The sequence below is a fragment of the Chlamydotis macqueenii genome, chromosome 5, assembly GCF_036417535.1.
Source record: "Chlamydotis macqueenii isolate bChlMac1 chromosome 5, bChlMac1.mat, whole genome shotgun sequence".
NCBI classification, from domain to species: Eukaryota; Metazoa; Chordata; class Aves; order Otidiformes; family Otididae; genus Chlamydotis; species Chlamydotis macqueenii.
Genome location: NC_141560.1, coordinates 22,255,448 through 22,276,320, shown reverse-complemented (window position 1 = coordinate 22,276,320; position 20,873 = coordinate 22,255,448).

Genomic DNA, 20,873 nt, shown 5'->3' with positions numbered 1-20,873 from the left:
AGATCATGACTATACACCATCTTCCTTGCTTTTTAGGTTCCTTTGCTAAAATACATTTCTGAGTAAAAGTAGCTTATTAGCTTAAAAAAAAATAATATCCGTTTTCTCCCATGCATTGCTAAACAATAAAAGTGTAGCAGTTCACATGGACAGTTACAAAAGTTTATAATAATGTCTGATACTTCATGTATGGTATACAATATGTTTGGTATCCCTTAAATAGCACAGGAATCTGTGCAAAGGAAACTTACTCAGCAGTACCAAAAGTAATTAAATTAAAATGATCAGATCAAATACAAATCCATATTGCAATGACAGAATAATCAGAATGCACTACATAAAGATAAGATATTACAATTATTGTGTAGTGTCATTAATGCAAAGATTTTGAAGCGGTCATAAAGGCAAATAAATTAGTCTAATTAATACTTCTTGTATATGACACGTAGACTATCGTACCTATTTTATGTAGGAAAGCTGAACAAGTCGAAAATGCATCCTAGATTTCCTCAGTTTTAGTTCCATGAGTTCATCTGTCTTCATTTCTTTACAAAAAGATAGGGGTGAAGTGCTAAAATCTCCAAGTGCATTCTAAGCACACATTTTTTTTCTTAAATACTCAAAGGAAAAGGCTTCAGAAAATATAAGATTTCTCAATAAATTCTTGTAATACACCATCTGTATAATTCATACTTATTCTCAGACTCTGTTAGGCCAGTTTAGAATGCCAAAAAAATTTTTTTAATGCTTCATTGATCTCCAGCTGTGCAAATTACAGCAATATAGAGATCTAAGTGAAAAACCTAATAACAAAAATTAAATTTCAGAAAGTCCAAAATATTTACTTAGGAGCATTCCTGTATTTTCTGACATGGAGAATGTTTGTCATTCAATGTGTAATGTAAACTAAAAAATTTTGCAATTTTGCAGTATTGCAATACAAGTCATAATGAATTGCTTATCATACGGAAATTGTGAACATATATGTTATTCTTTTATTTTCTCTTTCATTGTTTGTATTCTGTAGAAGGGCAGGAACAGATCAGATCAACAAAAAAAAAAAAGAAACCCTCATTAAAGGGAGTTGATAGGAATTAAATCAGCTGAACTTCTTATATTTTTATAAAATATTTCTTCTCCTCTGCAGGTCTAATCAGGAATGGAACCTGACATCTTATGGAATATTGGAGTGTAACTGGAAAAAAGACAAAAAAAATTCTCATAAACTTCTGTAAATAAGTCCATACAATTTAAAAAAATAGTCTGTAAGTTTGTTTCTGATTTTGCTCCTGTACTGCTTGTGCCAGTTGATGCATATGCAGAGCCTGCATGAAACTTGTAGATAAAGCATTTAATATTCTGCTTTAAATGGTAAAGACATACTCCAATTTAAAGTCCAATTTAAATCATACTTCCATAAGTCACCCTTGAACCTCTCATATTCTTCTGATGACCTACTGAATCTGTATGAATTTTTGTACAAAATGCAGTAAGACAGCAAAAAAAAAAAGCTTTTATTTAATTAATAATTCTAAGTGCAGCATGGGGATGTGTAAATTAATATTTAGAAAGAAAATAATTATTCATTTTTCATAATTCATAGACTGATTTGTCATGGGCTAGGGATTACTGCAAAATATTTCCGTAAATACCTGCTCAGATGCTTAAAAGAAGTCATAGGGCTTTTTTACATTTTATTTCTATTACTTTGCTAGGCAGTTAATGTTTACAGGAAAAACATAGGTAGGAGTGAATATTGAAGAAAAGGAATATTGAACGTCTAGAAATTGTTACTTCATCTATGTACTAATCAAAACTCTTCAGTGATGACAAATTTGTTGTCCAAGAACTGCATGGAGATTAATTTGAAATAAACAACTTGTGAAAAAATCAGAAGCTGCTATTATACATTTAAGAAAATCAAATTCTTAGGGACATGTTTCAAACAGTAAGAAGCAATCTGTGATATAAATAGGTTACTGTGAAATATGCAAATAGAGCTCGAGAACACTTTTGTGCTGGAGATGATAAAACTCTGAGCACTTTCCTTTTTGCCAAGGTGTGAGTTTCCATAGAAAATCGGTGAAGATTCAAAGATACAGACAAGCCTAATTCAGAAGATGGGTAAAAAAAAAATCCCAAAACGGTATGCAGCTGGTGCTTTGAAGTCAAATGGGGTCTTTAACTTTGTTCTTCACCCTTGCTTCCAGCACAAGGAATCGCCACATCTAAAACCTTTGCTTACTCCTTTTGCTGTACTCAGTTATTCATGTTCCCAACCAAAGAATTTGTGCACCTGACAGTTTTTATACTTTCAACTTTTAACAAATGTGTATGCTAGGCAAACAGTTCTAAAAGTAAAAACAAAATGACCCTTGTTTAAAGTGATATCTACAATGTTACATGTAAGGCTTTTTATATACAAAACCAGAGACTTCAAATAGGGGAACACAGTTCTAGGCAAAACATGAAACAGTAGGGTATCTGTGATATTTAATACAGTTACATTTTTCAGATGGAGGACAAAAGTGCCTGTGAGAAAAAAATATGACCACGTACTAGTCATTTGAAGCATAAGCTTCTCCATCTGGAGAGAAAAAACAGTTATAAAAAAAGCAACAAGAACAAAGAAACAATGACGCTTAGAGACAAATTTGGTAGGATAAAGAACTGGCAGCAGAAGAGGGTCAGTGGGTGAAAGAAAAGAAAAAGAAAATAACGGTACTTCAGATAGACTCTTGGAAAACATTGGAGAGAAAGACATAGAAATATGATTCTGAAAAGTCCTCTGAACATCGTCTAGCTGCTGGATGCAGAGATAACAGCACAGCACATTAAGGAGGTTAATCTATGTCTGGCTTAGCTACAAAGCCAAAACAAGGCCTATACTGGCAGAGTGACCTATCAGAATAGAATCGTAGAATAGTTTGGCTTGGAAGGGACTTTTAAAGGTCACCTAGTCCAACACCTCTGCAAGGACCAGGGACATCTCCAACTAGATCAGGTTGCTCAGAGTCCCATCCAACCTGGCCTTGAATGTTTCCAGGGATGGGGCGTCTACCACCTCTTTGGGCAATCTGTTCCAGTGTTCCACCATCCTCATTGTAAAACATTTCTTTCTTATGTGCAGTCTGAATCTACCTCCCTCTGTTTTAAAACCATTACCTCTTGTCCTGTCACAACAGACCACACTAAAGAGTTTCTACTCATCTTTCCTATAAGCCCCCTTTAGGTACTGGAAGGCTGCTATAATGTCTCCCTGCGGCCTCCTCTTCTCCAGGCTGAACAGCCCCAACTGTCTCAGCCTATCCTCACAAGAGAGGTGCTCCAGCCCCCTGATCATCTTCATGGCCCTCCTCTGGACTCACTCCAACAGGTCCATGTCCTTCTTATGTTGGGGGCTTCAAAGCTGGATGCAGTACTCCTTGTGTGCTTTGTATCTGCCTACAGGAGGGTTATCTCCTGTAGTTCTTTTTACAATAATGGGACAGCATGTTAATAAAAATACCACGGACTGGTGTATTTGGGTGGAGGCCTGCAACATTACTCCACAATTTCTCCATAATCACCAATTTCATTCCAGTTAAGCAAACTACGTTCTGCTCTTAATTCACAAATTTTAGGCTCATAGCTATGCATATCAAAACAGTCACATAGGTTTTAAGTGAGGCCAAGCAGTGACCACTTTATGCACAAAAATCTGCACTTAATCATTTTAATTTTTGACAAAAAGCAAACTAACTAAGCATCGTTTATGCATAGATGAAGATACTAAGGCCAGAACATTTAAGCAAAAAATTAGAGAAAACCCTGGTAAATAGAACAGCAATTGGTATTTGACATATTTGCAGGCTAAGGAAACTTGTTTAACAGGTTTTTTTTTTTGCTTCTGATAACTCTGTTAAATAACTAATCTTATAGGCGTTGAAAGCCTAAGTGTCAATTACTCTCAGTGGCCAGTGATAAATTTTTTGTCAGGTAAAACCTTTATTAACAGCAGCAGTTTCAATTGTAGAGTCCTCTGCAGTTAAAGACAACATCAGCAAAGATATCAGAATTTCATAGTGTTCTTTCGTAAGAATTAAGAATTTTTTTGGTGGTTTATTTTTTTTTTCATTTCTTTAGTGGATTATTTTGTTTGTTTTTATGTTGTGCCTCATTGGGCATAAGAGCTTAATAAATAAGGAGGACTAAATATGATAACTGAATATGAATTCTTAATCATCTAAAGTAGCTCAAAGATATTTTTAGAAAAAAATCTATATATGGTCTGGTGTTTTGGTGATTATATTAAATGAAATAAACAGCTTAATGAGTTTAGGGCAGCTCATTTAGCTGCAGATGTTAGATTTATCTTATATGTCAGAGTAGGAATACTGATCAAGAAATTAATATTGGACAATAACTGAACATACTGGTTGATATTTGTTATCTTGCTGCAAAAAGTAAGTAACAGGGAAGGGTCTTTGGTCTTAAAATATCTGTCAGAAAATACACAGGATTGTAGTAATGTTTCAGGGCATTAGTTTGAATGAGATTCCTTACCTAAGCAGGTATATGTAGTGCCAGATGCTCAGTTCTCCAGATTATAAGTTTTGGAAAGGGAAGCAAGCACATGACTTCCACTTTATAAATTTTTTGTGCCTTTTTCACCAAGTGTATTAAAAATTTTTACACACATATGGGCATCTCTTTACAGATGGTTAGGTCATAATGAACCTCCAGGGTCTCGGCAAGACTCAGGTATAGCTTGTGTCCAAATCGGCCATGAGAGACCCTAAAAACATAAAAGATGCACTAATTCTTTAAAAGTAAGTAAAATCTGTAAAGTTTTCCTTATATAGAGAAAATACTTATAATGAATGATGGCAGTCTGTCATTTTTTAATTTTCTTACCTGTGTAATGAGACACTGTTGAGGTACTGAGCCAGGTGAAGAATCAAAAACCTGGCATAATCTAATCCATAACACCTATTGGAGAGATCCCTTGAGGTGCTTGGCAGCCAAGCTAGAGCACAGTATCTGTCAGGGTGTACATATTTGAGGGAATCCAGCAGTGACGGATCATTCACAGAGTATTGCTGCCCAAGAGAACAGTGCAACTTGAAATTGGAGGATCTGGACTAGTTTGACCTAAGAATAGAAGACAGAAAAATATATGGATTAAGGATGGATTCAAACAGAAATAAATTAGAGGGTTGTTCTGGTTTTATTTAGGGGGGAGGGGCTATGGTGGCAGCTTCTGTAAAAAGCTTCTAGGAGTTGTTTCCCTTTGTACAGTGGACTTGGCTGGGCCTAGGGCGGACCCACTGCTGGCCAAGGCCAAGCCAATTGGTAGCAGAATGTTCCGTGATAATGCCTCTGAGATAGCGTAAAGAAGGGGAAAAACAGAAGAAAAAAAGAGAGAAGATGTGAAGACATTGAGCACGGGCAGAGAGGGGGAGGTGCAAGCCTTGTGGACCTTGTGGCCCTCACTCTCTGGCCTCCCACCTGGCAGTTGACTGGGCCCAACTTGGCCCAGCCTGGCTGCAAGAGGTAGAGAGGAGATGAGATAGGAAGAACCTGAGAGGTGTCTGCTTACCAATTGTCAAGAATTTCTTGTGAGAGGAACGGCTGCAGACGTCAAGGTCAGTGAAGAAGGAGGGGGAGGAGTAATGCAGCTCCTGGCCAAGACTCCCCTGCAGCCTGTGGTGCAGCCCATGGTGAAGCAGGTCATACCCCTGCAGCCCATGGAGGTCCACGGAGGAGCAGAAATCCACCTGCCTGTGGAGGACCCCACATCAGGGCAGGTGGATGCCTGAGGGAGGCTATGGCCCGTGGAGTGCCTGCTGGGACAGCCATTCTGGAGAGACTGCACCCCATGGAAGAGATGACCCACGCCAGAGGGTGCTTTCACAAAGGACTGTGGCCCATGGGAGGGACTCCACAATGGAGCAGGGAAGGAATGTAAGGAGTTCTTCCCCCAAGGAGGAAGGAGTGGCATAAAGCGACAAGTGAACTGACCGTAACCCCCATTCCCTCTTCCCCCCTGTGCTACTTGGGTGGGGAAGGTGGTAGAGATAATCTTAAGCCCGGGAAGAGCGGGGGGCAAGGCCAGGGGTTATCTTGCTCTCTGTCTCATTATCCTGCTTTGGTTTTAATAATAAAAAAAATAGTTTTCCCCAAGTCGAGTCTGTTTTGCCCGTAACAGTAACTTTAAGGATTTCTCCATGTCCTTATCTCAAACCTCGAGCCTTTTTCCTTGTATTATCTTCCCCTCTTCTCTCAGAGGTTGGGGGAAATGAGAGAGAGACTGTGTAGTCTGGTTCTGATCGGGGCTAAACTATGACAAGGATCTTTATCATTATAATGGATAAGAGAAGAGATTTCAGATAATAAGGTTGAAGTTCAGAGAGGAATTGTGTAAGTTTTGAAACACTGGAACATATTGTCTGTAGAGGATATGAAACTTCCCTTGAAGGATTTTATAAAGAGCTTGGACAAATGTCTTTGAGAAACAACTGAGGTACAGCTAGTCTTGACTTTTTTAATAGAAACAAAATCTTCAGGGTTAAAAAAACCCCACAATCAAACACTGTAAAACCTACTAAAAGCCCACACAAGTGGTTTTTACTTACTAGGAATACAAATCAGATTAAATTTTGCAAGACTTTTCTTCACATTTATGAGAATTTACATACATACATGTTGTATTCAAATTGACACCTATATCTTCATGATCACTTATCCTGGTTTTCAAATGTACTGCTGTCTTATAATTAACGGTGTATTGTATATCAGTAGAGCAAGCTGATACTACCCTTTTATCCGATGTCAAGCCTATTTACCCCTATTCCTGGTAATTAGTTTCTACAATTTGTTTTTGCTGTTAACTTTTTCTTTATCATACAGTAATTGGACTAATTTCTTAGTATCATCCTCTTTTCCTTCATCTTTCATTTTGGAGTCCATTGAATGACTGCTCAAAAATAAAATAATAATAATAAAACATGGGAAAAATATTTTAGTCCATTTTTTCTGCTGACAAGAGAGAAAGGAACTACACATTCTAACTGTGAACTACTGTAACCTGCTCAGTCTTTTTGTATTTGAAGATGAGTTTCTCTGCACCTTGCAGGCAAGCCAGAATTAATTAATGTTAATGACTCAGATAAGTACATTTCAACATAATAAGAAGCCAGTTTGACTACATTTATTTCTGAGGAGAAGACTTTGAACAATAGAAACTCCTCTGGATGAGAAAAAAGTGGTAATTCAAGAAAAAAAAGGAAGAAAAAACAGTAGCATTCTTACCAGTGATCTTTTTAAGAAATATCTTGCTGTTTGTTCCTATTAGCATATACAATCTTTTTTTCTTCTGCGCTTTGTCAAGATTATTTGAAATGAAAAGCCTGTTTCTCAAATTCTTTACCTTCCACTTGACTTGTGCATTACCTGTGAATGTTGCCAGAGGACTATCTATTAAATCATTCAAGTCATTAAAGACAAAATTAAGTTGCACCAAGCTCAGAACATACATGTCAAGGGCTATATTTGATATCTCTTCCAGTTTGATACTGCTTAACATGGCTAGGAATCGTATTAAATAGCTTTAAGCAACTAATCTTCTTCGGGAGTGTAGTTGTCATAAGTTACAATAATGCTGCTTCTATCTTAACCTGCATTTCTATTGTCACCTTCAAGTTATGTTAACAGTTTCATTGCTGTTGATACTCTCAGTGAAGAATGAAGCTAAATAGGCATTAGGCACCTGGGGTTTTTATTGTCATTTTCAAAACAACCTTCTGCAGAATTTTTTCCTAGTGGAGAAAAGCCCTTTCCTCCCTGTTGAGTGGGGGAAATGTTCAGGCTTAATTTTAGTACTAATGTGCTCATAAAATGCATGCATGTTTATTTTTATGTCACTTGGAAGTTATTTTAGAAATTATCTAGAGGAAAAGCTAGGGTAAAGAAATACGCAGAGGTGCTTATTATTTTATCAAGATCTGTTTATTCCTTGTGCTATTTCATGTAGGCAGTCTTCAGGTTTCTCTACAACATCTCAGTCTGCTAGCTTCAGTTGTGCCCCTGTAGAGATGAATGCTAACCCTGAGGTAATTTTTAACTTTCTGGGGAACCGGAGGAACTTAGCTCCTTAAGGCAACTGGATAAGAGTTTTATCCTTATGATATAATATGTGAAAAATTCTCTACTTTGCTTATGTATGAAAAAACCTCAGGGAGAAAAAAAAAAAAAGAGAGAAAAGGAAAAGAAAGAGAAAAGAAAAAGAAACTGCTGATCTCTTTTAGGGCCAAGCAAATAATACAACATTCCACTCTAAAATTTTGACCTGGCAGGGGCATGCTGTCAGGACCGTATGATGTCTGTATGATACCTTTATATTCTAATAAATGTGTAATTGTCAGGTTCTTAGAATGACAGAAATAGGATGAAGGAAGATCTCAAACTCAATTAAATCCTTTACTGCATGACCCATGCTCTCTTTTGTTTTGTCATCATCCTTGCAAGATTGGAATAATTAGACGTCACTGACAGTGTGTAGGAGTTTGACAGACTTGAGAAGGTGAGTATGTCCAAGACTAGGAGCAAAATTGGGACTGGAGTCTTACACAGATGAAAAAGTGTACATGGTAATCAAAGGCTATGTGGCAATTTCCTGTCTTCCTTTCTCCAGTGCACATAATGAGCAACTTCACAGACATAGACTGACTGATATTTGTTTTCAGGGGTTTTTTTAATGTCTTCCTTATATCCACAAAGTTCAATGTGTAAACACCTAGGATTAGATTAGGATCAGCTTTTCAGCTAGTACGATGCTATATGGCTCATCCTAATGTTTATGAGGACCTAACTCCCACGGTAAACACAGCAAGCAGCCCTTGTTTGGGAGTACTAATTCATTTTTGGCTTGCCTTTCTTCTCACTATCTTAGAATCAGATACCAGCACTTGGAAGATATAAGCAAAATCTAATGCTTGGATCATATATCTTTTTTTTTTTAATTGTTATTGTATGACTTACTGTGCACTGTATCTGCATTTCTCACCTTTTTTATCTTTTCATTAGCTTTTGTCAAGCATGATCTACCAGGAACTTATTTTGCGACATGAGTTCAACTGAGCATTTCAGGAATCTTTGATGCGTTCCAAGATGGCTATTTATTCAACAGGATAAAAAGGAAATCCTAGCCTAAGGTCAATCTCATATCAAGCCCTTTTGATTTTGGTTAGCAAAGTTAGAATCAATCACTGCAGTAAAAGTTTCAGTTTACATTTTCTTTCTCTCTACTGTTCTGTTTACCGCTGACTTGACTGCACATTTGGTACAGACAACATTTAGTGAAGAAGAGGCAGAGCACTGATCCATAGACAAAGTATATAATGTTTGTTTTGTTTCTTGAGGTTTTCTTTTTCTTCTCCTTACTCAAATTGATTAGTGAAGTAAACATTTTCATTCTCTCTTACATATGTATTATCACCTAGAGATACCCGCTGTCTAAATAATTTCTGAGTAGAACCAATCAGGCAGATTTTAGGGTGACATTTATCAAGGTGGGGATGATTGGCACAACTCTGGATTTCCAGAGAGGTTCCCCAGCAGCATTACATGCATGTTAACCAGTGCCATATTACACCACATTACACACAGTTCAAGTACTATCTTTAGTCCTACAGTACATGGGCCTACTTTGCATGAGAATCATCTCACGGGTGCTTAAGGTCTAGGAATGGGCAAATAAATTAAGTCACTTAATGACAGCATCCCTTTATGATCATAAACACTGATGTGGAGGTCAATGAAAAATCCCCTCTTCCTTTTCTTTTTTTTTTGCTTCTTTTTAAATAATATTTCTGAAAAATTTGTTGACCTTGAATTTGTTGAATTTCTGAAAAATTTGTTGACCATGAATCATGACTGCTGATCTTCATTGTCAAGTGGAGCAGTGATATTTAATTTGAGAGCTTTCCCAGAGCCGAAAGAAATTCTTTATTGTTGGGCCCTTGTAGGAAAGGGGCTGAGGTTTGACAAGCGCACTGTTGGTAATATTTTCTAAATTGATGAAGACCACAAAGTTCTTACTTCATGTTCTTAGTTTAAGGTGAGTATACTTATTTCTCATGTCAGAGTGGTGGGAATGGGTGAATATTTTTAGTCATTTAGCTACCAATCTTTCCCATAGACTCATTAGTTTTAAAATTAAGGCCAGGCACTTAAAATAAAAGAATAATGAAAAATAGTTTTAAACTACTTTCCCAGAATGTGCTATACAAAAGTACGTTTGACACTGATGAGAGGTACACTAGTAAAATCAGAGTTTGCCAAGAGCTTATTTTTTTGGGGAAAAAAATGCATCAGTGAAATACTGATGGAGTAAAACTGGTGTTTTAGAAGGAAACACATTTATTAAAAAAAATCCTTTATTATTATTTTCATTATCATCATTGTTGTGCCAACATTTTACTTTCATGGAAGGAAAAATAAAGTGTAAGTATTTCAGGAAAAATCATAACAGATAATAAAGTTATGTCCTCTGAACTTCTCACAGATGAAGTTTGCAAATCTGAGTTAGGGTCTGTGAATACCCCAGGCTGAAATTAAACAGGGGAAAAAAAAACCAAAAAACATTAAGAGGGAAAGAAATCAAGAAGCAGCAAAGGGAACTTGATGCTCCCCTTAAAATCACTCCAGCATATGGAATGCCTGGCTTATCCAGAGGAAGTGCCTGTCTTTTCCAGATAGAGTGGCCATAGGTCTAATTTAGGTAAGAGTTAAAGCACAAAAAGTTTCCTGTAAGCTAGCTGAATGTTTATTGTTGGCTTTTTAATTCCCAGGAAAAAAAAAAACTAACCCAAAGTATTTAAACATTTTGCTCCAGGGGCAGGTGGGAAAGAAACTTTAACATTTTGAAGAGTAGTAACCAAACAAAAACAAAAACAAACAAAAAAAAACCAGAGGAAAAAAAAATATAAAATGTATACAAAAAAAAAGTAACCAAATCCACAAGCATTTTATGAGGCTTTAGTTGTGAATGCATTCATAATCAATCACATAAGGCCTCAAATCATTCAGGATGTTCTGAATACAAAATGTCTTGATTTCAGATTATTGAACTACGACATTTTATGATAGCTTCTTGATAGTTTCTTAGAAAACTTTTCATCAGGTTTCCTAGCTGTGCTGAGTTTCCACTTCAATGATATAAGCTCTCTCTGCTTTAAAGGAATTTTGTAGAGCTACAAGGTGTGGATGGTCTGAATTTGGAAGACTGAAGTTCTGGAATTATCCAGAAAAAAAGATCAAGACCAGATTTTGCCCAGTGATGGCACAATGTACTGGTCTTTCAAGCAGAGAGACATTATGTGATAGTCAAATAGAAAGATTGTTCACAGGCCAGTCATGTGGTTTTTATTTAAAAAGAAAAAGCTCTGCCTGTCCCATGTTGGCTTAATGACAATTTTGTGTCTTTCAGGTGGTTTATGAAAAGATTTGTGAATTGAAAACCATAGGCTAGGCAGCAACGTTTCAACAAATGTGCTTGGCAGAGAGGACAATTCCAAGATTTTTTTTTTTTTTCTCACTTCTTGCTAGGGTTATTCCAGAGATGTAAACACAAAAATTAATCAAAACCTGCATTGTTTTCCATGATCCACTAACAGCTGTATGCCAGTGAATTTTCAAGCATTAAGTTACAAATGAACTATTATTATCCTGTGATTATTATGAATTATTACTATGCTACTCTTGCTATGATTATTTTGGAATTATTGGGATGTGAGGTCCAGAAGAGGCTCTTAAAGCATTAGGAACAAGTGTATAAGAGTTTTGACAGATAAAACTGCTGAGGTAGGAACTGTTATTACTCTTAGGGCAGCTTCATACGAAAGAATGAGGTAAACTCAGGGACATCTGGATTACTGCATTACATAGAAATGTAAGATCAAAGTTACTTGTCAAAAATTGTCTAGAAGTTGTCTTCAATATAGCTTATTGCATAAATGGAGAATTAAGAGTGTCAGCATTGCACAGTGTCACACAGTACTCCAAAAATATAGGTTTTTATTAATAAAAAGACATATCATTTTTTTTTCTCACTTGTGGTAGTGGCAAAACTGCATATCATGCTGGACACAGGCCAGGCATAGATTTACTTGAGAAGTTCCTCTAGTAGCTCTGCTTTCACTAATGCTATGAGTAGTAGATGCTTTCCCACTTACACAATGTAGTTACAGACATGCATCTTAATACCATCCTATTTCTTTCCCTCTGCTATTCAAATCGTGATTCTGTCCATGCCCTTGGTGTCCTGCAAGTGTTCTTGCTTGTATAGATGCAACTACATCTTCTATAAGCACTCATGCACATTCTAGAGCTGCATGTGAGAATAGCATAACAGCTCAAGCACATGGCTGTCTTGCTTATCCAAGAGTGTAAGCTGCAATTCTTCATCTGAAAAATGATGAGAGATCTTACAGTGTTTATTGTGTAGCTTTGACTTTGAAAGAAAAAGCTGTGAAATCCTGACAAGGGGAGCTGCTGTAATTTCACCCCATGTTCTTTGTCCAGGGTTGACAAGTTATTTAATGGTATCTTGTGGACCAGAACATAAAAATTTCTACAAATATTACATTTTTAAGGACTATGTGGAGGAGAAGTGGTGATATAAGGTCATCAAAGCTCTCAAAAGTAAAAACATTCTCTATACTGTAGTACACAAAATGTAACAGTAGCATATTAGCAGGTACAAAGGTACAAATGCGTATCTAAAATATTTCTCATTCTAAGCTGGTCATTTGTTTGTTTTTCTTTTTCCTTAAATATTTTATAAAATGTGTTCTTTTACTAGGACTCTTATGACAAATAAAAGTGTTTTTTTTTCTGTGTTGATTTATGTGATATCAGAGGAAATTGATACTTAATTTAATTCTGCTAAATGTAATTAGTATGTCCCTAAGTTTATTTATAAAGTCACAAATAGTTGGTCAGAAACATAGTGATTCTTCTAGCTAAGCATTTAAGTAACAAGGGCTTTGTCTGACCCCATAGCCTCTCAAATGTTTGTCTCTACAATGTTTTACAATAGCTTTCATCTTGGTATGTAAATTTTACGCTCACTTTTAACTATTCTGTGTAACGTAGAGTCATAGAATCATACAATATCTCAGGTTGGAAGGGATCCATAAGGATTATCGAGTCCAACTCCCTGCTTCTCACAGGACTACCTAAAACTAAACCATATGGCTAAGAGTGTCGTCCAGACATTCCTTTAACTCTGACGGGCTTAGTGTCTTGACCACTTCCTTGGGGAGGCTGTTCAAATGACCAACCACCCTCTCCATGAAGAACCTTTTCCTAATGTCTGACTTGAACTTCCCCTGATGCAGCTTCATTCCGTTTCCCTGTATTCTTCTGTATACTAACCTTTCTGTATGTCAAGGAGGCCCCTGACTTTTAAAAGTAAGTGTATGCAGATTAATGACGTACTCCTGAAGAATTTTCTTTACCCTCATATAGCAAAGAATTTAGTCACACTCTAATTTATACAGGTGGTTTTGAAGGACTGATGTTCTTGGGTCTGGATTGTCCTGAATGATACTTATTTTGTTTTTAAAAGACATGGCATGCATTTCTGACGGTAACACAAAACACACTAATGTTTCTCAGATTTGCCAGAAGAGATCAAGGAAGACAAGAATTTAGTCATGTATTTCAAACAAACTGTCTATAATGTTTCTGTCAAAATTAAATGCAGAAAACCACCAAATATCACTAAAGGTTTCAATTTAGTAGTTTATATCATGAAGAGTTAAAAAAAAAAAAAAAAAAAAAAGGTGTCATGTTGTCCTGTATGCACTAGAGGGCAATGGAAGAATTACAGTTTTGACGGGATATTCCAATATTTCTTTCTCTCTGTCCTCCCCTGCAATGTTTTTGTAAACTTTTATAAGATACAGAAAATACATATTAATTTAAAAGATACCTGAGCAGAATTGTTTTAAAAACACTTGAAACATAGCTGTTTGTTAATAAATATGAATTGCTGCCCTCTCTGATCCTGCTTCACAGAGTGACTTGTGTAATGAATTTTACGGATAAAAAAAAGAACATGTACTAAACTCTTTCATTTGCTTTGATACAGTAGGGAGGAAATAGAAATAATCCAGAATCATTGTGAATAAGCTGGTAGGTACATTAGTTTACATTTAAATGAAAATATCTAGTGTGTGAGAAATAAAGATGCTTTCAAACGGTTGTAGGCATCTAGCCTGAAATGTCAAGCAGAAGTTAGTATTTATGTTAATTAAGGTAAATGGGTTGCCTGGACAATTTGTTGATGCTGTTCACTTGCACAGTGCTCTCAGCACCTAGATGCCTGACTAATACCTAAGCTAGTTACTGTTGGCACATGAGCTCTTGGGGATGTGTACGACTGAAGGGCAGCTAGATCCCTTCTGACCTTGGGCAATCTACTAGAGAAATCAAGAAAACCTGGAGAAGCATCAGAACTTGACTTTTCTCTACTCTGCCCCTCAGCACCCCAACCCCCAGAAATCTGCTTGCAAAGCTTAAAAGAATAAATTTATAAACATAAGGCACCAGAAATAAAAACATCCTTTTGTTCTGTTTCCTGCAGCGACAAGATATATATTCTAGATTGTAGGCAGAGCTGCCTTGGAGATAAATCGTCTGATTTCAGCATCTCAGCAGTAGATAATAGATTCCCCTCAGAACCACATAATTAAAAAATGACATTTCAGCTACGGTGTGCCAGCTCGGCACTGCCATTGCCCTAGGATTCTGGGGACACAGAAGCCCTGCAGGGCACAACAAAACAAATCTTACGTTATTCAGAGGGACAGCATAAGGTCATATTAACAAAAATAAAGATCCTTGGAGGGGGGACAAAGGATATTTCTTTCTTCTTTCAAAAGGAATAAGACTGAGAAAATTTGTTTATTAAAAAGTACACCAGATGAAAGAAAGCATATGCAGAGTGGCAGTAGAAATTAAGATCTTAATTGCCAGTATAGTTTAGAGAGCAAGGATCTGGCACGAATCAGAAATGTTCTCAAGTGAAGGAGTCGTGGTGAGTGGCTTTTCCCAATATGACAGTCTGTTGTGGTGGATAATGTCTACCTTTGCTGTCCTTTAACTTTCAATAAAGCAATAACTTTCTTGTAGCAAAGCTTAGGGTCTGAGCAAAATTCTCCATGAAGATGATTCAATGCGTGTACATTAGTGTTGCCTGAATATAATTGGTCTAACAGCCTCTCCTGGTAAGAGCAAGGAGGGGAAGTTCTGGGCTTTCGGGCTGTCTGGCATCTTGCTTCTTCAGATTCACACTGCTCTAGAATCTGTTATTGTAACTTAGACAAGATGCTTAATCAGGAGATCTCTATGAATGTTGAAAGGCTTGCTGTACAGCAAGGTACACTCAGTGAGAGCTCTCAGAGAGTGAATGTCCTGTGTATGCCATGTGCTGATTTGGGACCCTGAGGTGTCAAACTCCAGAGGCAAAACTGTCTTTGACTGCAGTGTTTTGCTTAAGTAAGTTTAGAGCTAACAGAAGCTGCCACTATAGCCCTTCCCACTACAGAAAACCAGGACAATCTGCTTTGTAGACTTTAAACATTTCTTCTCTAACAAAGTCCTTTCTGCAACTCTTGAATGGCATTTAAAATTAAAAGAAGCAGAGAACAAGAAAATCTCCTTTGTGATTTTGTCATTGTTAATTCAAATGCTGGTAATAATTGGCATTCACTACTTGAGCATATCGCTAGCATGGGCAGCTAGATTATCCACAGTGTTATTATTTTTACCATTGGTGTCTGTCTAGAACTTCTCAACCTTCAGAAATTATACTAGGTACATCTATTCTATTGCCTAATGAAAGGTCTGGCTCTGCTCTCCCTTCTGTGTCTGAGGAACATTTCTTTTGTGAGCAGCCCCACTGGGACTCTTTCGTGAATAAAAGCAGCAGAGGGGAGACAATTACAACATAACTGGTTTATAGTGTGAGTACTATGAGCAACAGTTCGTTTCCCTGTGAATTATAGTCTCTGCTGAGTCTGAAATTAGCCATTACTGAGGAAAATACAACAGCAATGAAATGTTCCAGATTTTCAGTAGTGTTCTAAGTGAGTAGCTATTTTGTATAGTTTGATTGTTAAGCCCAATGTTCAGAACAAGTGATGGGGATTTGTTTTATCTACTGAGAACTCAGATGAGTAATTTTAAGTAGGCAAAAAGTAATTACTCCAATCTGAGTAGAAGCCAGGTCCTCTATCATTATGATATTTAAAAACTCGAATTTTCAGTGGTAGAACACAGAAGTGTCCTCCTAAGAATGAAGCACAAACTACAGGGCTAACTTTTTGATATCTTGAGTGACTGGAATGTTATCAAACCATTGCCCTGAAACAAGGCAGACTCAGAAACACTGTAATTGCAGAAAGCAAAGGGAGATAGTGAAGAGGACTGTGAGGAGATAATAATAAATACTAGAAGTATGTTTATAAATTCTAGTATAAATAGTAGACCCATACTGGGGTCCTAGGGAGCAGATTGGTGAAAAACAGCAGATGGAAAAACAGACATAGAAAGTGAGTTTTCGAAAAGGCTAGGAGCTTTAGGTGGTAATAGAAAAGCTTGAGAGTTCATCGAGGAAGCTCTACTCCCACACCTGCCACTTGTGATTTCTAACAGAGATAAGGGGAAAAAAAAGTATTTGCATGAGAGAAAGGAAGATGTGCTGGAGCTGATCAGGAATGTGTCAGAAGAAGAAAGTTAATCAATTGCTATTAATGACAAGGAGATGTAAAAGCTTTAAAGTCACCTGGGAGCTCTCTCAGGGCTCAAAGCATCAGAAAGGGAGAACTTCCATTCAGAGAGCAATGAAAAAAACTTGCTGCAAATCTGCAGGCTAGATAAGGCTAAATCATATATACTAACAACTGTGAAGAATGCAGAAAAGTCTGCTGCAGATCAGCTGTCCTGTGAATCAACATACCTTAAAAATAACATTACCAAAGAACCACTTGTGTGCCCTGCTGCCACTGCTAGACTCAAAGAGGGATTGGAAAATAAAATTCTAAAGCAAAGTGAATCATCCCTTCAGTGCAATTCTGTGAGCCCTCCATTGCCTCTTTCCTCCCAGCACAATTCCTCTGTCACAGAGGTGAATGCTCTCTAATAGTTCAGTCTTGTCTGGTATTTTTAGAGGATATAATCCAGTTTGAAACCATTGGTTGTTGTGAGAGATGCAGCAAGTATTAATTAAAATTGTCCCCAATTTAAATGAACCCCTGGTATGGCAGGGGATGGGGAAACTGGTTCAGCAATATTTTAAGAAATAGCTAATGAAAAGGAATACATGTATTTTCTGAAAAGTTGCACCAGAGTTGCCACTGTCTTAAGAATTCTTTTCACTTCTTAAAACAAATTTTCAGTCAGATAAAACTACGTGATGTACAGGGGCTTCACTGTCAAACAAATGCAAGAACTTCAACATTGTACATAGTTACCTGAGTTAGTCAAAGCAGTGATTTATGTATTTTAGGTACATACCTATATATAAAATTAAGTAGAAACTATTCTTGTATGCACTGGAACTCATAATGGCAACACTGATCTTGAATTCACTTGCGTTATTGGTCAGCAGCAGCTTCAACCTCCTAATTTTTTGGACACATATAGGTCTGCTCATCTTTTTAAGTTGTACCAAGGCTGACTTGCTAAAATTCTTTTAATGAGAGAACAGTACCTCTGAAACCTGGAACTGCTTTAGTGCTATTGATCTTTCCATAGCTGCTATGTATTTCTATCTTTATTGCGTGCAAAACAACATGGTATCTACAGCTCTCAGCTAAGAGACATTTACCAGTTACTGAATCCCACTGTCCAATCTGTAGTAGAGGAAAACTGTAAGATCACAGTCTGCCAATAAATAATAGTCTCATTTATAAATATAAGTGGACATTGCTACTGACTTCCAATGTGAGCAGAGAAAAGCATTTGCATATTGCCTTAACAACAATTTTATTTGAGATTAAGCAATATTCCTTTAAGTAAGTCACTGGCAATGGAGAAGAATACTCTCTAAATTAACAGTCACTTCTCTGTTCACCTTTCTTGCACATCAAAATACTAACCATGATGCCAAATCAAACTCCTCTTTGCCTTTTTTATATGGACAGCTTCTCCTCTTATGATAACAAAAATAAAAGGCTCTAGCGTAATATACCTGGTCTGCATTTGGCCGAGCCTTAGTAAGAAACCTTCACCTGTGTCCTGGTTTTGACAGAGATGGAGTTAATTTTCCTCTCCATGGCCAATGTTTTTTGGATTTCATATGTGAAGAATGTTGATAAACACACTGATGTTACAAGTTGTTGCTAATGAGACCAAGGACACTGTCTGGCTTTCCAGGTCTCACTAATGTGCATGTGCAGGAAGCTGGGAGGGATATAGCCAGAATAATTGACCCAAACTGGCCAAATAGAGTATTCCATGCCATAAAAGTCATGCTCAGTATAAAAGTGGGGATTGCCCAGGGCAGGGGCATGGCTTCCTCTTGCTCCTTTACTTGATGCTCTGTTTCGTTTCCTGTTCACTGCTCGGGGCGGGCTGTATCGGTCATTGGGACATCTGGTGGTGAGAAATTGTATGTTGTTCATTTTGTATATTTTAGTATCCTTATATTTTGTTATTGTTGTCATTTTCTTTTGCTATTCTAGTAAATTGTCTTCCTCTCAACCCATGAGTTTTCCTTTCTTCCCAATTCTCTCCTCCATCTCAGTGAGGATGGGGAGGGTTTGTGAGAAACTATGTGATAACTCGGGCTAAACCACAACAACTTCTCTTTTCAGAAAACTGTACAGGGCCATGTTTCCTGTTTTCCTTATAGTATCTGTCACAAGGAAAGACCTAATCACAGTCCATAGACATAGCTCAGTTCAATTATATCAGTATTGGTAACACCTTGTATTTTCAGATGAGAAACTATCTAGTAATTGCAGATGTTCTGCCAAGAGCACACACTGTACTTGATGACATATAAACAGATGATCGGGAACAAGTAATAGCAACAGTATGTGTGAGGCTGATAAAAACTGTATCACAAAGCATGTTAATTGAGCTGGAAAAAGAAACAGAGAAGAACAAAGCACTACAAGATGTAGTCAAAAGAGAGATAAAAGAATTCTTCCCACCTGCATAGGGGAGAAAAACAAAAGAAAAAAAAGCTAGAGAAGGGAGAAGGCTAATAGAAGGTTGGTGATCTGGATAATAAAAATTATGAAATAAATTCTGGTAAAAAGGAAGAGAATGGGAAAAAACAGTAACAAATTAGAATACTGAGAAAGAAGCCAGTGATGTAAAGTAAATTTTGCACACAGCATTCTCTACTTAATGGACAAGAAACTGGTCTGTGATTCTTTCTGCATCCTACTATTTGAAACTAAACTGCTTAACTGTATGACATGATACAGCTAAAAAGGATTTTCTTTCACATACTTCTAGGCTTTATTATGACTGCTGTCACTATGCTGCATAGCCACAGCCCAGAAATTCTATTATTTATTAACATTGCAGGGTATTTCAGTTCTCAAAATGCACCTTGTAAATCCTCATCCTATACTCTCCTGCATTTCCCAAAGCTATGTGAACCTCAATGGGTAGAAGGAGATAATAGGTTTGTGGAGATGACACTGAGTCTGCCTAATGTTTGTTCTTGCTGGGTAATATTATCCCAGAATGCCCCATCACTGAGTCAATAGAAAATGTTAGAGAATGTCAGCATATATTAAGATGCTATAAACCAAGGGATAGAACATGAAGACACGCTTGCAGTGTCAGGCACTGAACTGCGGACAAGGCCTGTATTTTCCTTTAAAAAAAAAAAAAGACAAGTTCATTTGTGGTGAGAAAAGAAAAATACCTGAAGCCCTAAGGCTAATTGCTAGTTGTAAATTGCAGTCTGCTTCCCTCACCGTACTGAGAGGCGCTTCAAATTTATTACTTGCTGTGTTGCTTTAGGGGCAGATTTGTGAAAGGGGCAAGAGCTTGAAATAATTCACTTAATGGACCCTCAGTCATTTAACCAGCTAGTTCAGATGGAAGCAGTGCTCTGATTAAAGGGGAGCTGCTGATACAATGAATGACTTCCCTGAAAGCCAAATGGAAATGGCTTGCAGAGGGGGGAGTGGGGTGGAAGAGGAAGGATGAAGGTAGGAGGCAAGATCACTGCAATGCAGACTAGAAAAGGTGACAGGCCAATCTATCATGGCCTGCAAAGGTAAGGACTTTCTGGAGAACACTGTGATGCAGTATAACATGACTAACAAGACTTTAACCATTCACGTATTTATTGATTGAACCATATGAACAAATAACATTATGGATAACTCCCCCAAGAGATGACAGGTCTTCTGCATCAGAAACAACACTTATATTGCTTCTTTTTATAGACTCTAAAGGTCCCTTTTGTCATTCATTTTGAAATATTTATACCTATGTGGAAAACAAACCTGAAACACAGAAAATCATTATCTTTTTCTATTTTCCAGTATAATCTTTTCCCCCTTTTTCTGGTATGATCTGCAATGCTCAACAAGAAGTCAGGATAAGGACACCTGAGTGAAATTCTAGTGGGTGGTTCAGAGACTCTGCTTCTCGCTGTTGCCCAACATGCCAAAGCTCTTCAGAACCACATCTAACAGAGAAGATAGGACTAACATCTTTCTGTTACAGGAGCCTGCTTGGCCAGTGGGAGCATCTCTGCTGTCAGTACTGGGTTTATGACTCACAGCCAAACAGTTAGGGTTTCATATATCAAGGGACTACAACAACACAGAGTTGCAAGCCTCCTTCCCTTT